General features: G+C 38.7%; 1 long non-coding RNA gene across 1 annotated transcript; it reads left to right on the plus strand.

Moving 5' to 3' along the window:
* The first annotated feature begins 825 nt into the window (after nucleotides 1-825).
* LOC139075145 (uncharacterized) lies at nucleotides 826-21,192 on the plus strand. Its single transcript, XR_011525246.1, has 3 exons — nucleotides 826-1,161; nucleotides 11,206-11,328; nucleotides 13,023-21,192. It is a non-coding gene; the product is annotated as an uncharacterized lncRNA (long non-coding RNA).
* The last annotated feature ends 984 nt before the right edge of the window (nucleotides 21,193-22,176 follow it).

Genomic DNA, 22,176 nt, shown 5'->3' on the forward strand with positions numbered 1-22,176 from the left:
TGAACTTTCCTGCTTGTTTCCAACTGGATGTTGTCATAAGATGAGTCAGGATAGTATAATCATGAAGAAAGATTGTTGGATCCAGTCTGCATAAGTTGAATCTCAGTTTTACCTCCTCTTGTCTGCATAATGTTGGGCAAGTTGATGTCTCTGTCAGTTTCCTTATCAATAAAATTAAAATAATAAATAGTATCTTCTGTGAGAATAAAATGAGAGAATACTTGTAAATTTCCTAGAACAGTGACTGGCAGGTAGTAAGTACTCAAAAAGCCATTTTTATTAGCTTCTGCAGCAGAAAACTCTCTATCCAAAGCACTATTATGGAGAAAATATTTGAAAGCTAGGATCACATAAAGAAAAATTAATCACATCTTTTCTGATGATCTCTTCCAAATAAAATTAATAAAGAGATTCAACATTTCATTCAAGAGCTTCCTATCTCAACCGCAATATTCATTCTCATGTTCCTGAAACAAAGTGATAAGTTGGTTCACTCTGGGTGATTTAGAATAGGAACGAGTCCTTTTGCTGTTTGGTCACTCTGTGTCAATCCTGTAGTTGGGGGATATCTCATTGCCGCAAAGCTTCCTCTCACATTTCCAGGGCATAACCTCTAAGAAGATGTTTAATAGGTACAAAATCCCCCACTCCTGACATTATTCACATGGTAGGAGGTACAATGGTGGGAATGAATCAGAGTTAGATAACATTATTAGGACAATTAGCAATAATTACCAGTGTTACACAAATGGAAGAATCCAACTGCTGCTTAAGAAGAGATGTCACGAGAACGATTCAAAACAAAATTTAGGGGTTGGATTTTGATCTGAATAAATTATTTTGAGGATGCTATGCAAGGGCTGGAATTTTGAAACTTCCATTTCGGATTGTTTCATGAGAAAAGCGTAGTTGAGAGCTTTGTTCTGTGGAGGCTTGAATTATGTGAGACAGTGAATTACCTCATCTTTTAAGATCAATAAACCACTTGGAGCTTTTGAACTAGGTTCCTCTTTCAAGCCATGAATATAATGAAATGACACAGCAAATTGCCTAAGGAAGAAGATAACACTGAGAAAAGGAAAGTCTACCAACTGAATGTCAATACCATTAGCATTTTGAGGGACAACAGGAGGCACCACAGCAACTTTGTAGATGCATCCAGTAAGTAGATTCTCATATATTCTGACCTTCTAAGTGTTCTACTCTGGGGGATAAATGAGTTAAAGGGAAAATATAAAGGGCAGAAATTTGGTAGAGGGTGTTATTATTTACACACTCTAGAAAAGATATTTTCTACCTAGTTCTGATAAATACTTGCTAAATTTCTAGATTTCAAGCCTGTGCTTGTTTCTGAAAATTACACGCGTTGTTTTGCCACTGTAACAGAGTGGGAGTAAAAGCTCAAGTGCTAATTATTGTTTAGTTGAAGTTAGCATCAGTACCGAGATACAAAATTCATAAATTGGCTTTCCTTAATAGAAAACTGTCCATTTGAAAATGTGCATCCACATTCTATGGCAAGGCTTTCTAATACTATTCCAATAGTAACAATTTTTCCCTTATGGTAGAATTGATCAATTAACCAATTGAAAAACAGACAGCCTGGTTGTGTCTTTAAAATCTTAAGATCGCCCTGACTAGGGGGGCCAAATGGATGAAACTGAAATATTTCGTCTACCTGACTCCTTGAAATAGATGAGCAACCTTCACTTTTGAGACTATCATGCCCAACCAGGCAAAGTAGCTGAGGAGGCACTACTGGTCTGCAAAAGAGGTTTTGTCCTTTTTCGCCTGCACTGCATACATTGGTGAGGACAGAAGGAGATTTGGGTAGGCAGATGGGGCTATAGGGATGCACTCTAAAATTACATCAAATTTTGCAGCCACTAAATCCAACCTGTGGATTCACCTTGAGATTTGAATGTTAACCTCAATACTCACTCTCCCTCCCATTCAGTTCCTGTCAATTCTACCCTCTAAATAGGTCATGAATCCATTCCTTCCTTTCCATTCCCTCTGCCACTGCAACAATCTTCACTTATTTCTGTGCTGATAAAGGAGACTAAAGCTTTTGGAGGATGGGTGGTAGTGTTGGCATTTGTAAATGAGGAGACAAACCATCAGGCATAGGCATGAATTACCTAACATTTAATGCCTTTGATAGAGGAAAGACATTAAATTCCAAGAGCCCATTTTTAGAAATTTTAGATTCAGTTACTCTGCTGAACTGCTTAATAGATTAACCCCTAGAGTCCTGAGGGATTATATATTGGGTCAGATGAAGACAGGGTTGCTGTAGGGGTCTGGGACGCAGGGGGAAAGGGATAAAGGATCATACTTAATCACATGCTCCAATATGCAACAATAGTTTTACAGAAGATATAACTTTAAGGTAAATGTTAGGAAAAGCCTTTAGAAAATAGACATCTGAAGAGCATATTATTCTGCATTTGAGGAGTCTATTTTGTAGAGGGGAGAACCTGAATTTTCCTTCTACCTTCAGAATTGCAGACCAACCATGCATACGGGCATAAGGGGGCTCCCTCTCACCCACTGCAGCATCCTGGGGGCCTCCCAGCAGCTGGTATCTCCAGAGCAGGGTATGGCCCAGGTCCAAGGAGATCTCACAAGTCACAGAGGTTCTCAGCCTTTGGTACATGTGAATCTCCAGAATCAAAATACAAATGCCTGGTTCCCCTCCAGGAGATTCTGAATTACACTTCTGACTGTTGAACACCAATGGATGAGAAGCTCAGTTGCAGCAATGAAGTCAACAATAATTGCAACCTCTATGTTAAGTACTTTACTCAGTGTTTTCCATACATGGGCTCACTTAGTATTTAATCTCCACAATAATGTGAAGTAGGTGTTGTTAGCCCCATTTTAGCCACAGGGAATCTGAAGCTCAAAGAGCAACTTATGACAGAGCCAGAATTCAAACTTGGCTCCAGTTTATGCCAAATCCAGACCCTTAACCTACCACTACACAATACTTCCTAGTTGAGATCCTGCCATAGTTGTAACCCCCACATAGATACTAACTCTTTGAGCTTGAATCAGCTTGGGGGAGATCACAGAGAGGGGGTATCAGCATACCTTACTTCGTTCGATTTCTTATTGGGAAACTGATGCTTTTCTTTTCAAGAGCTCTTCAAGATAGGGCCTAGAATGAAGTTAAATGAGCTGATGACAACATAACAGGTCTTTTCATCTGCTGATTGCTAATAGAAACTTGTTCTGGAAAATACCAAGATTTTAAACGGCTTCCATATCCTTCCCAGTGGTTGGTACATAGACAGTTTCTTGGATTCGCCATGTGCCCTGAGACCTGCTCAGGGATCCTAATCTCTCAATCCTTACCACATCTTCTAGACCTGTTTTTAGGACCTCCAAGTTACAACTCAGAGGTTCATCAGGCTTTTCTACATATTTCCTCTTTCTTCCTGCTGCCACCAGATCACTTTTAGTTGACTTAATTGATCAGGCAACACCAATATTACTCTTTTTCCCTTTTTTTCACCATTTATTCCCCTCAGAGTGAAAAACTAGTCTATCACTACTGGCATCAAAGAGCAAAATCTCTTCAGCAGAGCTTTGTTAAAAATCTTAGAACTAACCCTGGGGTGAGCCCTTTTGTTTTTTTAACTACTCAAAAACTCTACAGGTTTTAGTATATATTACATCATAATCTATGTACCAATTTGTAAATGAAATTTCTAAGGAAAACAGATAAAAAGCATTACACCCTAACAATCAATATAAACATTAATTATTATTACATTTTAAAGTAATAAGTAGGGAGGTACCATCAAATTCACAGATCAGTAACTGGTGTCCCAGGTAATAACCAGTGGCCCATCTTCTTTGTCTTGCCATAGGAATCTGACACAGAAGCAACTTGACTCCTCTAGCATGCTCATACCCCAGATCTGACTATTTCTGTACTCTACCCCTGTGCAGAGACTTATCACCTGCTACCAACATAGCACAAGTCCAATAGGAGCCAAAGACTGGTGAACACAAATTCTATCAGATTCTCAGTGCCAGGAATTCACCCAGACAGAGCAGGGTATAGTTGAAAAGGGAAAATAGTTTGTAAAGTTCTGGCCAATCTCTCTTTAAATTATTATCTGAGGGGCTGGCCCGGTGGTGCGGTGGTTAAGTTCTCACGTTTCACTTCTGTGGCCCGGCGTTCGCCGGTTCGGATCCCGGGTGCAGACATGGCACCGCTTGGCATGCCATGCTGTGGTGGGTGTCCCACATATAAAGTGGAGGAAGATGGGCACAGATGTTAGCTCAGGGCCAGTCTTCCTAAGCAAAAAGAGGAGGATTGGCAGCAGTTAGCTCAGGGCTAATCTTCCTCAAAAATAAATAAATTATTATCTGAGAGTGGCTTAATAGAGAAAAGGTTTGCATCATAACTTGCATGACAAGGGGGATTGTTGCTCATCTTGTGACCTGAAATAATGATCAAGTGGTTTCTTTAAGACACCTGTCTATGACATAGTAACAACAGATAGATAGATAGATAGTAAACAGATGAGAGAGAGATTTCATGTCTTTTTGTCACAAATAACAGCCATGTCATATCACCAATCTTCCCTTAGTTGGAGGCATAGACTAGAAAGGGAGAAAGTGTGGGAATGACCCATTAACCATGAAAGGAATGGAAATGCTCTTTTCTGAGTATGAAATGAAGATAAAGTTAGATTCTATAATCCTGTTGGTAAATGAGAACCAGCTGCCTAACACATTTCCTGGTGTAACCATGGAGGATGGTCAATCACCAAATTTTAAAGCATTGTATTACCTGTATTAATTTGTCTGAGAATGCATTATGTTGCCTAGTTGGTTGTAAAGAATTCAGAGAGAGTCATTCCTAACACACCAACTTTTTGTCATATATATTAGTGTTTCCATTAAAGTTTTAATTAATTGGCCAAGTGTAAGTGGAAAGGATCTCTTATATAAGAATTAAACAATGACAACATGGATCACAAAGAAATACACTGACAGTGGAATAGGGCCTATTCCCTGAAAGCTAGTCTCTGAGTTAGGAAATGGCAAGAAAAAATTATCTTCCTTGATGGACTACAAAAGCTTGCAGTGAGTTTAAGATGGCGAAGAACCACAGTAACCTAAACTTAAAATCCAGAAAGCCCGCACATTTCTTCTCAATGGGATCTAGCTTTAGGAAAACAAAATTTTGAACACAACAGTTTTGGTTTTAACATTGTACAGAGCAACTCTTTCATAACACTAATACACTACCTATAGAAATGAAAACTTTGCACGGTAGTTTAAGAATTACTGTTCTTTTCTCTTCTGACAGAATTTCCCATTGGTCTTCAAATGTTGAACTTATTTTGTTTCAGGTGCCAGAAAATTTGGTTCTGTTTTAAGGTTTCTATTTAAATTTCCAAGTCTCATTACTTATAGTAGTTATGGTCTACCAAGTCACCACAAACGCTGAATTAGTGAGCACGGAACCATGGCTTCCAGGGGAAATATAGGCTTAGGTTCCCGTGAGCCTCTAGTCATATCTTGTTTGCCAACATCTCATCTTTAAACAGAAAAACACTTAAAATGAGGTATTATTAATACATAACCCTGTTTTATGTGTGTTTCGCTGTGAAAACACCTTATTTAATAAATATTGTTGATTCATTAACATTGAACACACTATATCTCAAGCCTGAATGAAGCTTTTCTAACACACCTATTTTCTCCGTAAGGCACATCACAGCCTTCCTGTGCTCAGGAGCATTACACAGCACTTCAGCACTGTGCGCTATTTCAGTGAAATCACGAACAAAAAGCACAAAAGTGCACAAAGTGTGGCACTAAATGGACCGCAAAAAGGACGCTTGTTTGCAGTATTAGAGCTGAAACAAGAAGGCAGAACATAGCCTTGTTCAATCTCCACTAGGAATATGTGCACTGGGAACTCAAATTTTTTGCTGCTCTGTCCCTGTTTCCAATTGCCTACAAAAACACTGCAGGTATTGAATATTGATTTGGGGGTTATAAACAAATTTTAGCGAATGAGTGAATTTGCAAATACAGAATCTGTGAATAATGACAGTCAACTGTACAAAATAAATGTACAGATCATCTCAATGGAGACTAAGGGAAAGTGAATTAAAATACAGAATTGAGAGAACATTACAAATTTTAACTATTTCAGTTGGACCATCACTTCCACTACACTCAAGGATTACTAAAGTGTTTTATTTTAAGCATTAATAAAAGATAGGATTGGTTTCATCATATAAAATGAGAACACTATTCTATATAAATGAAATGCTTGATTTACCATTTGTTTGTTTCAGTGAGTGCAATTTTACAGTTAGAGAATTCGGGGGCCATTTTATATCACAACCCATTTGCCTTACCCTACTGTGTAGACGTTCTGTTTCGTTCTCTTCTACTCATGGGCACATAGAAGGAATACACTTCCCAGAGGTACTATGGTGTGGCCATGTGAGTTTCTTTGGCCCATGGAATGTGAATAAAGGTAACAATTACCTTTTCAGGTGAAAGCATTTGACAGTGCTTAACCTGACCACGGTTCCTTCTACCACTGTGACTTACAACTTTCCCAACAGTGAACTTTCCATCAGTTTCAGTCACAGAGAGAGGATGATATAAAATAGAACTTCCCACTGCACTACCATCATTGGCATTCAATGGACAGACAGTGTGAGTAAGAAATAAACCTTTGTTATTTGACGCTGTTGTTTTGAAGAAATTGGGGAGTTGTTTTTATTGCAGTATAACCTAGCTTATCATAACTGACACAAACACCTAAAATAAGATTCTCTTTGGTCCTTTTGGAATAGTGACAATATTCATTGAATAATAATTTTGAGGAAATCATTGTACACATTTGTCTTTAAAGTGGGTCATATGCTCAATTATTAAAATTAATACTTTCAATTTATTAAATACTTATGTCCCAGCCATTGTTATAAACACTTTACATATATTATCTCACTTAATATTAACAATGATACTGTAGGGGAGGAAGACATTTCCTCTACCCTCTCTGGGTTCGTCTGGCCGGAGAACGAATTAAATTCACATGAGACAGAACAGCAGGAGAAAATTAAACAAAGCTTTATAACATGTATACATGGGAGAAGCTTGGGCAAGCCGAGCAACTCACCAAAATGGCTGAAGCCCTCACCTTAAATATCATATTCAGCTAACGACAAAGGAGGATGTTGGGGGTGGGGGGAGTCAGTTACAGGAGGTTACCAGAAACAGGAATAAGATTATTATGCAGATTTAAGTCCTTGCCTTTGGTATTGATTAAGAGTTTCTAGAGATAAAGTCACCCCCCTCTTCTTCCTGGTACAGAGAGGGAGGGACTTTTACAGATGGAGATTTCCTTTACAATGTAAATGTTTCCCAACAAAGGGCAAGCAAACTCCACTCCTCAGAGTTGCTTTTATTAAAAGTAACCAGCTCCCCAAAAAATCCTCATGCCAAAGAGACATATTTTGGGGTGGCCCATTCTAGGCCCCCACAATACAATGAATATTTCAATTTTAAGCATGAAGGAACTGAGAGTCAGATCATTTAACTCAGATGCCCAGGTCTATACACACAGTAAAAGTGGTAGGGCTATGATAAGAACTTGCATCTCTCTGAGGTCAAAGTCTCACCTTTAAACACCATGAAGTTCCCTGAGTCTGTGTGTGTGTTTAAATACAATGCATATAATTGCATCTCCATACAGACCACTTGTTTTACTCTGTACATTGCCAAGGTAACAAACTGCATGAGCTTCACCCAGCTCCACTCAGCTACGACCCTCCCAGGGGCACAAAGTTGCTAGTCTCCTGCGTGTTCCACAGGACTCTGGCTGTTTGCCACAGGGCTTCTCTGTTGCTGATGAAGTATGCAGCCTGGAAATACAAGGGAATTGACACGCATGGGGCAAAACTCTGACCAGTGAGAGGTAGGAACCAGTGGAAAGTTTTACCTCTTCTCTACCCCTGGGCAGACTATTTTGAGAAATATTTGTTCATCTACCCTCTCAGATTATGGTCCTGCAAAACAAACAATCAGTTCAACTTGGTGCCAAGAGGTGGTTAGCTGGGTAACACATTCCCTCCTTCTCTGCCTTTCTCCAATATCCTGCTTCCCTGGGACTGCACTCCCCAATAAACTAGTGTCACATAAACATATGACCGAGGCTCTGTACCTTCTGGGGAAGTTAGAAGAACACTTAAGCATTCTACAAATAAGATTCTTACGTTAAACAAGAGCATTGAACTAAATGCTCTCAGTTTCCTTTTTCTTCTAAGGTTCAGCTATTCTTTCTTTTGGAAAAGACTTGTAATTCTACCTCTGATTGTGATATACCCAGGAGGCACTGAAAAACCACGGAAAGGGAAAACAGTGGAAAAGGAAGAGTCGCCTTTAGGGGTTGGGGGAAATAATTGCCAATGGAGTGGGACAAATTGGAAAATGTTTGTGACCAGTTAGTTTCTTCAATTACCTATAATTCTCAAGCATAATCCCTCTGATGTCAACTATTTTGATACATCAACAAGAGGAACTAAAAAGGATTACTTTGGTTTATGAGTACCAGTTATGCCAAGGAAACTTTTCATTACTAGATTTCTTTCTTAAAAAAGAATCATCTGCATTTTAAGACTACCCCTGACTTCCTTATCTTTTAACCTCAAATATTGGTTGTCTGCCACCAGTAAGTGGGAAAAATCACAACCAAACACACTATACCTCAAATTTCTCTCTTAAGGTCAACATGACTTTAACTGGTTACCATCTTGATGTTGAAATGAATAATTGCATTAGCAATTTGTTAAGCATTCTCTACATTCTCAGTGTGGTTCCTGGGACAACCAGCATGACCACTTGGGGATTCTCGTCATAACTTATTCCCAAACCCTAGTCCACACCTACTGGAGCAACATCTTTGGGATTGGAGCTGGAAAATACACATTTAACAACACCCCCCACCAGTGGATACTTTTGATGGGGTCAAGGACACACCACCCCAAAATATGGCACCTGGGCATATTGAATATTTTGAGCTGAAGGAGTTTGAGAATATGACAGGTGCAGGAAGGACTCTTTGACCTTTCCCTGAAGAGATCGTGAGATCCTCACATGAAAGATGCCTTCCCTACACCTGGAGAAAAGGGATGTTACTGGGTAAGAGAGCCCGTAGCCCAATGTGCAAAGAAGCCAATATCATGGCACTGGCTTTGAGAAAAGAAAAGGCTTTATTGCAAGGTCTGCCAGCAAAGAGACAGGAGGCAAGGCTGTCAAATCTGTCCCTCCAATCCAGGGTTTGGAGCAAAATTCAAGAAGTTATGGAGAACAGGTTGGTACACAGAAGGGCTGGCAGGGCAGGTTTCCATTGGAGGGCTTTAAATATTTATGGTAAGGTGTGAAAAGGAGCTTTAACACTGGATCTTCCTGGACAACAGACCCCTCACTTCTGAGGAGAGTCCTGCTTTCAAGTTCTGGTCATGTCCTAGTCCTTTGGTTCTGTGGGGGAGAACCTTTGGTTCCAGGTGTTATTTCAGGTCAAAATTTTCTCCTCTGCACATGCTCCATCTACATAACTTGCAGTTTTGGCTCACTGCCCCTGGAAAACAACTTCCACATTCTGTTGTTGGTAAGATAGGGTCAGTTTACACTGCTTCTGTGGTTACAGGAACATCCTTATCTCCAAGACAAGGGACACTAAGATTCTGAATGAACAGCCCTTGCTAAGTTTTCCGCAATTTATTACACTTACAGCATACTCTTTGCTCTATCATATTTCCCCGTGACTCTCCACTCTTTATCAAACCTAGCATAAAAATTCTCAGGTTCAACCATTTCTTCGGTTCTTCCTTTCCTTATGAAGGCTCCCATGTCATGTAAAACTTATATTGAATAAATTGGTATGCTTTTCTCCTATTACTCTGTCTTTGTCAACTTAATTTTCAGACCCAGCCAGTCAGGGACCCTAACAGGATCAAGGAAAACTTCTTACCTTCCCTATATACTTAGACATTAAAGTTTGAGGGCCACTGGTTTATTGAAACCTTCCTTCCAGCACTCAGGTTTTTATAATCATCGAACAGCCACAAGTCAAAAATTTGGTTCCTCTTATCAGAGAACCATCTTCATGAGTTGGTATTCTGGGTATGGTATGAAAAGGTACTTCTTAGACTGGCAACAATTACAGTGGATCCCCAAAAGGTTTAGAACCTTGCATCAAAAGAAACTAAGCACAGGGCATTTTTGGATTCACTTCAGAGGATTTTTTTCTAACCAAAAGCAAACCAGAATGTATTTTATTGTGAAATAGATGCACTGTGATGGAAGAATTAGTATTTTCAGAGAAAACAGGTCTTCTGCTAGTCATATTAATTTATTAACTGTTTCCTTAAGATTTTCCTTTCAAAACAAACTTTTACTGTCCAGTCACATGTTTTCTATATAAAATTTAATTAAATCACAAAGATTTCTAATCATATAAAGAGAGAGAAGCACACACACACACAAATATAAAATTGTGTAGAAGAAAATTTCAAAGGTCATTTTTTTCCCTGATTAAAATTCATAATAAAATTACAACAGCTATGTTTTTCATCAAGGAAGTATTTAAGCAGCTAATTTTTATATAAATATATTCCATGCTAGTTCAATAAATTAGAAAAAGGAGCATAATCTTGTTAAGATGCAATTCAGAGGGAACAGTGGGTGGATAGCTATTAACATATGAAAGCAATGAATGAATGTACTGAATAAATAAGCCCTATAAATTACTCACAGCCAACCAACAGAATTTAGATGACTTTTTTTTTCGTAAATTAGGTGAGACCTTAAAATATTTTTCAACATGCCAGGAAAATTTCCTTTTGCACATCTCAATGGCAGTTGAGTTCCATTGAAGTTTGGGAGTAAGGGCCAAGATCACACACCTATCAGGACCCTGTGACAAGGCCCTGTCATTATGCCAGGACTAGATGTTCTGATAAGCTTGTTAGTGACTCCTTCAGAAATACCACACAAAGAATTGCAGGTTCCTATCAAGCATCCAAGGACAAACAGGATGGTAGGTTTTCCCTCCTGTTTTTTTTTTTATTATGTTGTTTTTTCCCTCAAAATCTACTCGATTCAATTTTTGTGAGTTCTAAAATATTTTATTTCTTCCATCCACTTGAAATAAAGATCCTGCAAGCTACAAGTCTGGATTTGGATTTGCCATCATTTGCATTAAAGGCAAAGGGAGCATCTGGCTCTCATTTCTCGACTGGAAGCCCTGTTTGTCTTGAGCAACTTGGCCTAACAAAGGTACTCACATAATTTCATCTTTCACATGTAACATCAAGGCCTTATTAAGTTTAGCCTAAGAGGATAAAATTACAGCTGAGGAGAGGAAGCAGTACTCATTGTAAGGGAAACATCTCTAGAGATATTCTAGGTTTCACCCTTTTTCATGCTCAATTCTTTAGTAATGGATTGTCACTCCAGAGCAGGAAGCATTTGTCTGGCTCTTATCCCAATATTCCAATATCAGTTTTCACTTAATAACACTAAAGCTAAAAACTACTGTAATGTAAAACTATTTTTAAAAAACAGTTTCATTTAGAATTCTCTGAATGCCTATTTATAATATGTGTGAATGAGAGAAAAAAAGGATTACAAAAGGGGAAAGTATCTAGATTTGGAAGATAAATTGAGCCTATAAATTGCTGACAGTCACAGGACTGTTTAAATAAGTGATCTTGATCTCATAGGCAAAAATACTTCTTAGACAAGTCATGAGAAATAGGAAGATAATTAGAGATTTTTCAGCAAAAGGAGTTTGAAAACGAGAGAGATGCTGTTTCATAGATGCTGTTGCTAAGTGAGCATAGTAGTTTGGGGTTTCTTTCTGATGAACCTGCCAGGAAAGCTAGATTTTTTGGTTTTGTCTTGTTTTGTTTCCTTTATCAGCTTAAAATGACTAGCACAGCTAACGTGTAGTAGCTAAAATCTCTTGGTAGGATTTAGAGTGACTATAAATTCCATAAAATTTTACTGCTCTACGTGGGGCCCATAGAGAGGAATAGTAGCCTTAAAGTAAATAGAAAAACAGGTAAAGAAGATTTCAGTTATTCTAAGAATGTTTTACAGTGATATATCTGTTTTATAGTGATATATCCTACCAGATGCTTGATTGAGTTTAATACATAAAGTTAAAAGGAATCCATCTATGTCTAGTACGTCTTATTCTTCTAAATATTACTAATTTGATTTCCTTTGGTTGATCATTTCTTATAGCAAAAAATATAATTTATACATAAATTGAAGAGGAAAAAATATTTTTATGACAAAGTATATGCTATGTTGTCTTTTATGATTGTTATGGTTGCCTGTATGCTATGGTTGCCTTTTATTCTCACATTTCTGTCTGAAGCTATATTAGAATTGGCTGTTTTGGAGCTTTCAAGGGCCCTTCTGCAGTTTGCTACTAAAATAGTTCATTCATTAAAAAAAAATTGACTCAGCACCTACTATGTGCCAGGATAGTGCTAGCCATCAAGGGTAACAACATGAATAAGGCAGACACAATCCCTGACTTCAAGTTGCTTATGGTTAATGGGGAAGGTGGGCATCAATTAAATAAGCACAGTATTTGGACAATTTGCCCAGATAGTGTGCCCCTGGTCCATGCCTGCCACCATAGTCAGCACTGAAATCACAACTGAGAAGTCTCTCTGGATCCAAAGAACCATCAAGTACCCGTCAAAGTGGAAAAGATGAACCACGGAAACCTTCAAACTTTGGGTATATCTGGTCCTTGCTTATTCCTACATGTAGATGACCTTTTCTTGATGAAGGTTGCCAGGTAGAATTGAGATTCTTTAATTCTGAAAACTCTTATTAAGTTTAAATGCACTTAGGAAAGTGTATAGACACAATATTCTCTTCCTCATCTGAGAAAGATGAGGGGGATTGTTAAGTCTGCCCTCAAGATACATTTAGTATCCTATCTCTTCCAGAGAATGAGATCAACAGGTTTCGAGTGACAGCACTGAGGCATCCCAGGCCGTGGTAAATGTGACATTGAAGAAAAGTGAGAAAAAAACCTGCAGTCGTCTCTTCCCACACCAGCTTGCCACCTACAGAAAAGCAAGAGAAAACAGGATGCTTGGGAGCAATTTTTTCTGATAAGTCACATAGCGGTAGAATTTAAGGAATAAAAAATTAACCATCTATATCCAAAAGAATTGAAATCAGAATCTCGGAGAGATATCTGAGCTCCCAAGTTCACTGCAGCACTATTAACACAGCCAAGATATGGAAACAACCTAAGTGTTCATCAAAAGATGAATGGATAAAGAAGATGTGGTATATATGTACAATAGAATATTGTTCAGCCTTAAAAAAGAAGAAAATCCTGCTATTTGTTACAACGTGGATGGACCTGGAGGACATTATCCTAAGTGTAATAAGTCAGTCACAGAAGGAGAAATACTGCATGATTCCACTTATATGAAGTGTGTAAAATAGTCACACTCAGAGAATAGAGAGTAGAATGGTGATTGTCACGGGCTAGGGAGAGGAAGAAATGGGGAGCTATAGAACATGCAAGTATAAACCTACGTACTATGAGTATATGGTTTCAGTTATGCAAGACGAATAAGTTCTAGAGATCTGCTGTGCAACATGTGTCTATAGTTAACAAGTCTATGTTATGCGCTTGAAAATTTGTCATAAGGGGAAATCTCATGTTAAGTGTACTTACCGTAATTTAAAAAAAAGAAAAGTGAATGGAATGAATAGATAAAAGAATGAATGAATAAAATAAAACTTACTTGGAAAAAAAAAAGATTAACCAGAATCACTGGTCTCACCTCACTTCTTCCTCTCCCTCTACTGGAAACGAGGGCTGAAGGTGAGAGCAGCCCAGCAGACAGCTGAACCTGAGTTTCTTTTCCTTTCCTTTGTGAAAGCAAATTTTTATTCCCATTGAACAACTTCACCATTCTATTATAAGTTTTCATCCTTTTATCTGGCAGTCAAGACGTACAAGCTATACAAAACGTTTTTGTTTCAGGATCTCACCTGAGAACTTAACTTGTGCTAGTAGGTCTAGCAAACGTTAGTGAGAGGGGGTAGTCTAGGACATACAACCCATAGCTGTACAAGGTATTCTAAATGTTTTTCCTGGATCAAGGCAGGTGATCAGAAAAGTTACAAACCTGGGTCTCACAAAGTGAGTTTAGAAATTCTTTCTTTGAATTATTTAGTGTTTAGTTTAGTGTTCTATCTTCATTTTTTATCGAATGTTGATATCAGAAGTAGCCATCCAAATGGAGAACATTTTCTGATTTCTACAAAGTCACTGTTGAAAACATTGTCCATTTTATTGACCAGTGTTTTTAGTACAAGATCACACACACAGACACACTGAGTAATACACTGTTCCCAAGAGAAGCAGGAGTCATTCTGCTCTTGGTTTTCGCTAAAATCTCAGACAAGATGCTGAAAGCGACCCAAGCATGCTGTCTACCATGTGGAACCATCCTTCCCTAGGCCTTGGCAGTTGAAGGATGAGGAAATAGAACAGGGTGGAGTTTGGCCCATGCTCAGAGGCTGCTTCTCTCTGCCTATCTGTTCCTCACGAATAACAACCGAACCACTATTTGAGGTATTCAGAAACACAGATGGCAGCTATCCTTCTTCAAGGTCCATCTCGTATTGCAAAAACAAATGAAAGTGTTTAGTAAAAGATAATTGTCCCCATAGAGAGCATCCATTAAGGTTCTCAGGACTGAATCCTTCAGAATAAAGAGTGAATGGATAACAACAGCTCTTCGCTTGTAAATAGCCTGGCTTTGTGTGCTCATGGCCAGGATCCCTGCCCGTGCAAAGCAGGAGTCCTCAAGGTGGGGTATGAGGGTGCTGAGATGGCAGTCCCATCGGTATTTACCCACAAACTGGCTTATTTTCCTGTTTTTTTAAAGAGATTCTTTTAAAAGAGACAAAAAGAAGTTCCCTCGATATATGGAGAGAAAGGAGAAGGAAGAAGAGAAATAGGAAGAGAAAAGCAGCAGCAGCAGTGAAGGAAAGAAGGGAGGGAGGAAGGAAGGAAGCTGTACGCAAACTGAAAGCTCATAGAATTTAGGGGCTCTAAATCAGTTATAGAACAATGCACAACAGCCATTCTGGTTACAAAGCTAGAATAAATTTTTTTTAAAAAAACTTAAATCCAAGAAATATACAGACAGAAGTAACAGAACAATAGCATTATAGAAAATAGAGGTGTCAAAATGACAAGATTCTGGAGAGTTTTTTCTTCTTAAAATACAAATGTTAATATCGTACTTCTTACTCAATTCACAGTCATTTAGACGTTAAGCAAATTAGCAATACAGAGTGCATTATTTTAGGATTAGATTTGGCTATGAGTCACAGAAAACCCAAAATATCCATGGTAAACAAGATGAAAATTTATTTCTGTCTTATGAAAATTTAGGAAGTCCAGGGCTAGATTGGCAGTTCCAAAATCATCAGGAAATCCAAGCTCCTTCTGTCCTGTTGTTTCTATCTTGTGACCCAGGATAGTTGATCCAGTTCCAGTCACCATGCCCATATTCTGTTCGATGAGAGAGAAAAAGGAGAGAGAGAAGGGTGCTATATCCCATTAAGGACACTTTCTTCAAGTTGAACAGATTCTCATTTCCCATTGGTCAGACTTTTGTCAAACGGTCTCACTAGGCTGTAAGGGAGGCTAGCCATCTGTCTTCTGGGTGGCGATGTGCCCAGCTAAACTGAGGGGAGGGGTAGCTCTATTTCATGAGGAGAAGAAGAGAACAGACAGGGCATTAACTCTCAATCTTTGCCTCAACAGGAATTGCTTGTATCTTTAGAAAGCATTCCAAGTATATCAAAGCAAATTAATGACAAGGGAATGTAGGCTTGGAAAAATAAAAATAAAAACATTTCCAAAAGATCTCATTGGTAATATGTAACTTAGCTCTTCTGTAAGACACTCTAGGATCTTGGTAACTTAGGGATTGTTGAGATAAGGAGAGGAAGCTGGAATTGAGCAGAGCTCTGCAGCCCAGGGCTCACGGGGGAGAGCGTGCGTACAATTATTCTTGCAACAGAAGCTGGCCTGCCAAGGAAAGCCAGCAGAGTCTGCAGCCAGGTGTAAAGGTTGTGGCAAGGTCTCACCTGAGTCAAATGATCCCCACTATGAGGAGGCCCAGTTTAGCAGCTGGAGCACAGAGTAGCTGGTAGAATGTAGCAGCAGAGAGACTTTGGAGCCAAAGTGATACTAGAAATCCGTTCAAGGAACCAGCCTTGACAGACAGGATCCCATCCCCAGGAAGATGGGATGATTGGATGAGGCACAAGTCAAACATTTAATCCAGGGCAACTGAGCCCACTGTAGAAAGTGCTGGTTAAGTGCACATAGTTAGCCATTAGTACCAGGAAAAAAGTTCACTTAACACAAATCTACTATCCTACATTCATCCTTGCTGATTTCTTCCTTCCTCCATTGTTAAAGGGTCTAATTCTGAAAGATTATCATGTGAGAAGTCTCCAATATCACTTTCACCAACTTTATGAAATCTGACATCTTTTGTAAGATTCGCCATTTTGCTGGGCAATCAATTTGCTTTACATTTGCATTGTGGGGACCTGGAATTGGCCACCCCAAGATATGTCTCTTTGGCATCAGTATTATTTGAGGCTGATTGCTTTTGATAAACTGGGACAGGGAAGGAGGCTCTGAGGAATGGAACTTGACCTTTGTTAGGACACATTTACGTTTGTAAGGTAAATCTCTATCTGTAAAGGTGCCTCCCTCTCTGTACCAGGAAGAAGAAAGGAGATGACCTTCTCTCTAAAAACTCTTAATCAATACCAAAGGCAAGGACTTAAAATCTGCATTTTATTGTGCTAGTCTGGTAACCTCCTGTAACTGACTTCCCTCTCCCTCCCAACTTTGGCATTTCTTTAAGGATTAAGCATCTTTCTTTAGGCTAGGAACTGATTGCTGTGCTCACCTGTGACTGCTCAGCTCCAGACAATCGAGTTGCCTCCGGCTACGCCCTCTGAGACAGCAGACCACTACCTGCTGTGTCCATCAAGCGCTGTGCTGAAAGGGCAATCTTGTGACTATTGTGGGAGGGACATTTCAATCACATGTGAAACACCCTGTTTGGGGGTATATAACCACTATGCGTACCCCACTTCTTCGGTGCCCTTTCTTCCTTCAGCCTGAAGAAAGGCCCCAGGCCATGGTTCCTCATAAAGCTTTGTTTAATTTTCTCTTGCTATTCTGTCTCATGTGAATTTAATTCGTTCTCCGGCCAGACGAACCCCCATTTGGGGAGAGGCAATGTCTTCGTCCCCTACAGTATTGTATTATGAGATAGCAAGAATAGATAGACTAGTGCTAGCTAGTGCTAGATGCCAGCTAGCGTTTCTTGGAGAGAGATGGTTACGTTTTCAAGTGCTGGTTTATCTTTGTGAAGTGACATCAATCAAAATTATGGCTGCAGCAACTTGGATAATAAATAATTGGATAACTTAGATATGAGGAGAATAGTCTACTAAGTAAAGACCAAGGCAGAGGACATTGCCTATAGCAGGTTGGCTCAGGAGGTGGAAAGCATCTATATCAGTTTGGTATTGAAGGAGACTCCCTCACTGTCGTAAAAAATTACCACGAACCCAGCAGCCTAAAACAATACTCATTTATTGTCTCAAAATTTCCCTAGGTCAGAAGCCTGGACCCAACGTGCCTCAACTAGGTTCTCTGCTTAGGCTCTCACAAGGCCAAAGTCAAGGCGTCAGCCAACCTGGGCTTGTATCTCGAGGCTCTGGAGGAGAATAAGCTTCCAGACATTCAAATTGTTGACAGAATTCAATTTTGTGCCATTTTAGGACAGAGGTCCATACTTCCTTGCTGGCTTGTCAGCTGGGGTTGTTCTCAGCATCTAAAGGCTGCCCCATCTTCGGTTATGGCCCCCTCCATATTCAAAGCCAGCAACAATGTGTGGAATCTTTCTCATGCTTTGAATCTCTCTGCCTTCCTCTTTTGCTTTTAATGAACATGGATTTTGAAGGATTTTAAAGAATATTGGATCCACTCGAATAGTCAAGGATAATTTCCCTATTTTAAGGCCAGCTTATTCGTAATCTTAATTATATCTGCAAAGCCCTTTTTGTCATGTAATGTAATATAACCACAGGAATAACACTAAGGGATGAAAATCATGGAGATCAAAATTGTGCTTACTACAGAGATGTAGGGTTCGGGATGAGGACCTCAGAAATATATCAGCTGTGGCTTGGATGTGGATTCTGAGTAGGACTACATTCCAAAACCCAGTGCATAGTGAGGTTGAGGGGACAGAGTCCTTCAAGGCTGGAAGAACAGGGGAAAGGTGGAGGGGTATCATTGGACGCCATGTAAGGATCTGGGAAAAGCAGAAAAAAGATAGGAAGTCAGAAATTATCCAAAGCACATGCACATTGATTAACTATCAACTAAATTAGGTTTTAGGACAGAAAATTGGATTCTTGACTCTCATTATAACTTGACAGTCAAGTAATAAAAGAATGAATAAACAAAAATTCATACTTATTTGATATGCTTATAGCTTGAATAACTTATCTGCTTTTTTATTTCATTTCATTTTTTTTCACTGTTGCTCGGTGTTTTACACAACCTTTACCTTAACCATTTTAGTGATGTATATTACAAGCAGATTCTTCAAGATTTACTTAACAATCCACTAAAATTGAATAATTAAGTTGTTTCTAATTTTCCACAAATATAAACAAGGCTAAAATGAACATCTTCCTACAGATACATTTTCTTGTATTTTATGTTTCTTCCTCAACATGGGTACTCACAGAGGAAGTAATGGGTAAAAGGGTCTTGATGTTTTTGTTCTTGATCCTTGCTGTGAACGAGAGCGTTAGTTTTATTGTGTTCTTAGCAGTGCTGGGTATATTTTATTACTTGTTTGTGCCTGATTTAAGAGGTAAAATCTGTGCACTTGATTTATATTTCTTTTAATATTAGAGAAATTGCATCCTTTCCCATTGATCTATTTACTAAATGTCTGAAATGCCTGATCAGGCCCTTTGCCTATTCGCTATTGAGCGCTCCACATCTCAGCCTCAGCACCAGCAGCAGTTCCTGCGTGAAGAAGCCCCACTACTGGTCTAATTGGCCAGCCTCTGTCCGTTACTCTTTATGATCACATTGTTTTATTTCTTTTATTGCACTTATCAGTATGTGAAATTATCTTGGCCATTTAACAAACAGTTTTTATTATCTATGTCTCCCTCTTCCAACTACAATTTTACCTCCATGAGAAGATCTTATCTGTTCTATCTTTCAGATAGAAGATAAGACCTGGCATGTTATATAAATATTCAAAAACTACTTTCTTATTCAATGAAAAAAAACTTGCAACCTATACAACTTTTTTGAAACAAATTTTCTCTTAATTGTAATTGCCAAAATTATTTTAATGACGTTTCTTCCTTTATGCCACATGCATCTCTCCAGAAGAATATTCCTAAGTTTTTATCCTGTTTCTCTGAATTCTTTCTTATGGTAACTACTGGAATAGATCAGTTCTTGGGGACTTCATAAGAAGGTGAGATGCTACTATGATCTGAATGTTTGTTTCCACATGAATGGGATTAGTGTTCTTATGAAAGATATCCCACAGAGCTTTCTAGCCCCTTCCCCTATGCAAGGACAGAGTGAAATAGGGCACCTTCTGTGAACCAGGAAGCGGGTCCTCACCAGACACTGAATCTGCTGGCGCCTTGATCTGGGACTTCCCAGCCTGCAGAACTGTGAGAAATAAATTTCTGTGGTTTATAAAGCCATCCAATCTGTGATATTTTGTATAGCAGTCCAGATGAACTAAGACGGCTGGAGATGGGGGAGCATATTTTCAATGAGTCAAATAAAACATTTATATAGATGTTTTAAGATTTTGAGTCTGTGAATGGCCTGTGACCACTATGGCTCATCTTTTTCACTAGATGTTGTTGTATTTCTAAAAGCAATTACTATTGATAAAAACTTACATTTTTATTTGGATAATAGCAATTATTCAAATAGAGCTAGCACACAGCCTAATTTTAAGTATATTCATGCATTAAAGTTCTTCAAGGACTAAAGCTCTCTTGTGAAATTTTTATGGCTTTTCCACCAAGTCATTTGAAACATGTATTTTTTTCCTTATAGGACTCTACTTCATTGGACCTAATGTATTGCGTGCTTATTTGTGTAAAACAAATGCAGTGTTTCATGGCTACGATTCAACCTAGGATTTCCATCTGGTGGAAAAACATTATATGTAGTCAATTTACTATGGGATATTTATTGTGATAAAATGCTTTGGAATCATAGTTATTATGTCTCCAACATACCCTGAAATTTTTCAAAATTATGAAATGAGACCATGTGACATCCAAAATATACATTTCAATGTCAGTGTGACAAATGACAAATTACAGGATGCCAATGATTTCCCTCTCTCCCTCAATTCTTTCTGTGTGTGTGCACACACATACATACACAGTTACACACATACCAGTGTCCAGTTATTCCTGAACTCTGAAAGGATGCTTGCTGACTCCCTTAATAAAATCAAACCCAATACCACATAAAGAGGGGCAGCTAGAGTTTGTAGTTTAAGCAGTTGTCTGCTGAGATGACCTATTCTGACCCAAAAGATAGGCATTGGTTTTACTTAGAATGAACAGATTTCCTCGTGTATGAAAACAGAAATAGGATCCATTTAGGAAAGAATCTCCAAGTTTAAGGTATCCATGCAAAAGATAATTAAAGCAAATTATAAAACCAGAATATCTGATTGTGTACATGTATTTCCCTTGTTACTCCTATACGTTTAGTGAACTCCTATTTAAATGTTCTAGCTACCCTTCCTACCTGGAGACTCTCCCACTGTAGTCAACAATGGGGCTCACCACCATTCATTCTGCTGTCTCAGAAATGAGCCATCCTAAACCAATGTGGCCAAAGGCGTGTATAAAGCTTTCACAGACCTCCTGGGAAAGAGAAGCTACTCTCTATCCTGCTGGACATTAATAAGGAAGAATTTAGACTCAGTGGCCACTGGTAGCCATCTGGCAAGTGTAAAGAGAACCCACTCTAATATGGAGTTGACCCTAAGGGTGACATGAAGAAAGAGGATTAACCTGGATACTTGAATGACATAATTTAACTACTAATCACATCATGTCTTGGACCCTCCCAACTTTTGGACTTCCAGTTAGATGGGGAAAAAGTCCTTATTTTAACCACTTCAAGTTGCAGATTTTACTTGCTTTCAACCTCAAAAATTATAAATAGTAGACCAACCATAGAGGCCATAAGGAGCAATAATGATCTTCTCACAGGCTAAGCAGAGATTCAGTGCTGTTTCCCCCAGCTCACCCAGCCACAGTGTAAGCAGTGATATCCACAGTGATGCTGAGGTAGAACAAATCCCGAAATAACCAAGACAAATTAATTTTTTGTAGAACGTAATTTTATTGGATTCTATTTTTTAACTCATAGATTCAAGTTAATTTTTAAAGGAGGCTGTAGTTGGCAGTGAGAGAAAAGAATGCTTGAAACTCTAAGCAAATGTTTAGTTCTGCTGGTGCCAGTGAGCTAGAGACCCCCATGGACAAGTAAGCCACCCTTCATGCAGGAGGCCCAGCCTGCAGAATGACTCAACTGCTTCTAGCTAAAATATCAAAGGGTAAGCAATAGAGAAGGATCTTTAATCATGTGTGTGTATGTGTGTTTTATTTCAATATCAATCAAGCAAAAAGTACAACATTGCACAGATGGGGAGAGAGGGTGGGAAACAGGAAGTGAAACTGTCTCTGATGTTCAAATATTGTTCTTTCTTTTGCTTAGGGAAGCATCAGTGTTGGGAAGGAAATATTCAACCCAGAAACACAGTGACCCTTTACGAGTAGCTGGAATGAGCACAAAGAAAGAAGATTCAAAAACACCGTTTTTGGCAACAAGTGCAAATAAAACAAAAGTTTAGCTGAAGTTCAAATTCATAACCTACCTCAATAACTTAAGAAAATGTACTGTAAGCTAGAACTGATGGAAACAATTTTAAATGCTTAAACTTTTTATAG

The sequence above is a fragment of the Equus przewalskii genome, chromosome 13 (genome assembly GCF_037783145.1).
Source record: "Equus przewalskii isolate Varuska chromosome 13, EquPr2, whole genome shotgun sequence".
Lineage (NCBI taxonomy): Eukaryota > Metazoa > Chordata > Mammalia > Perissodactyla > Equidae > Equus > Equus przewalskii.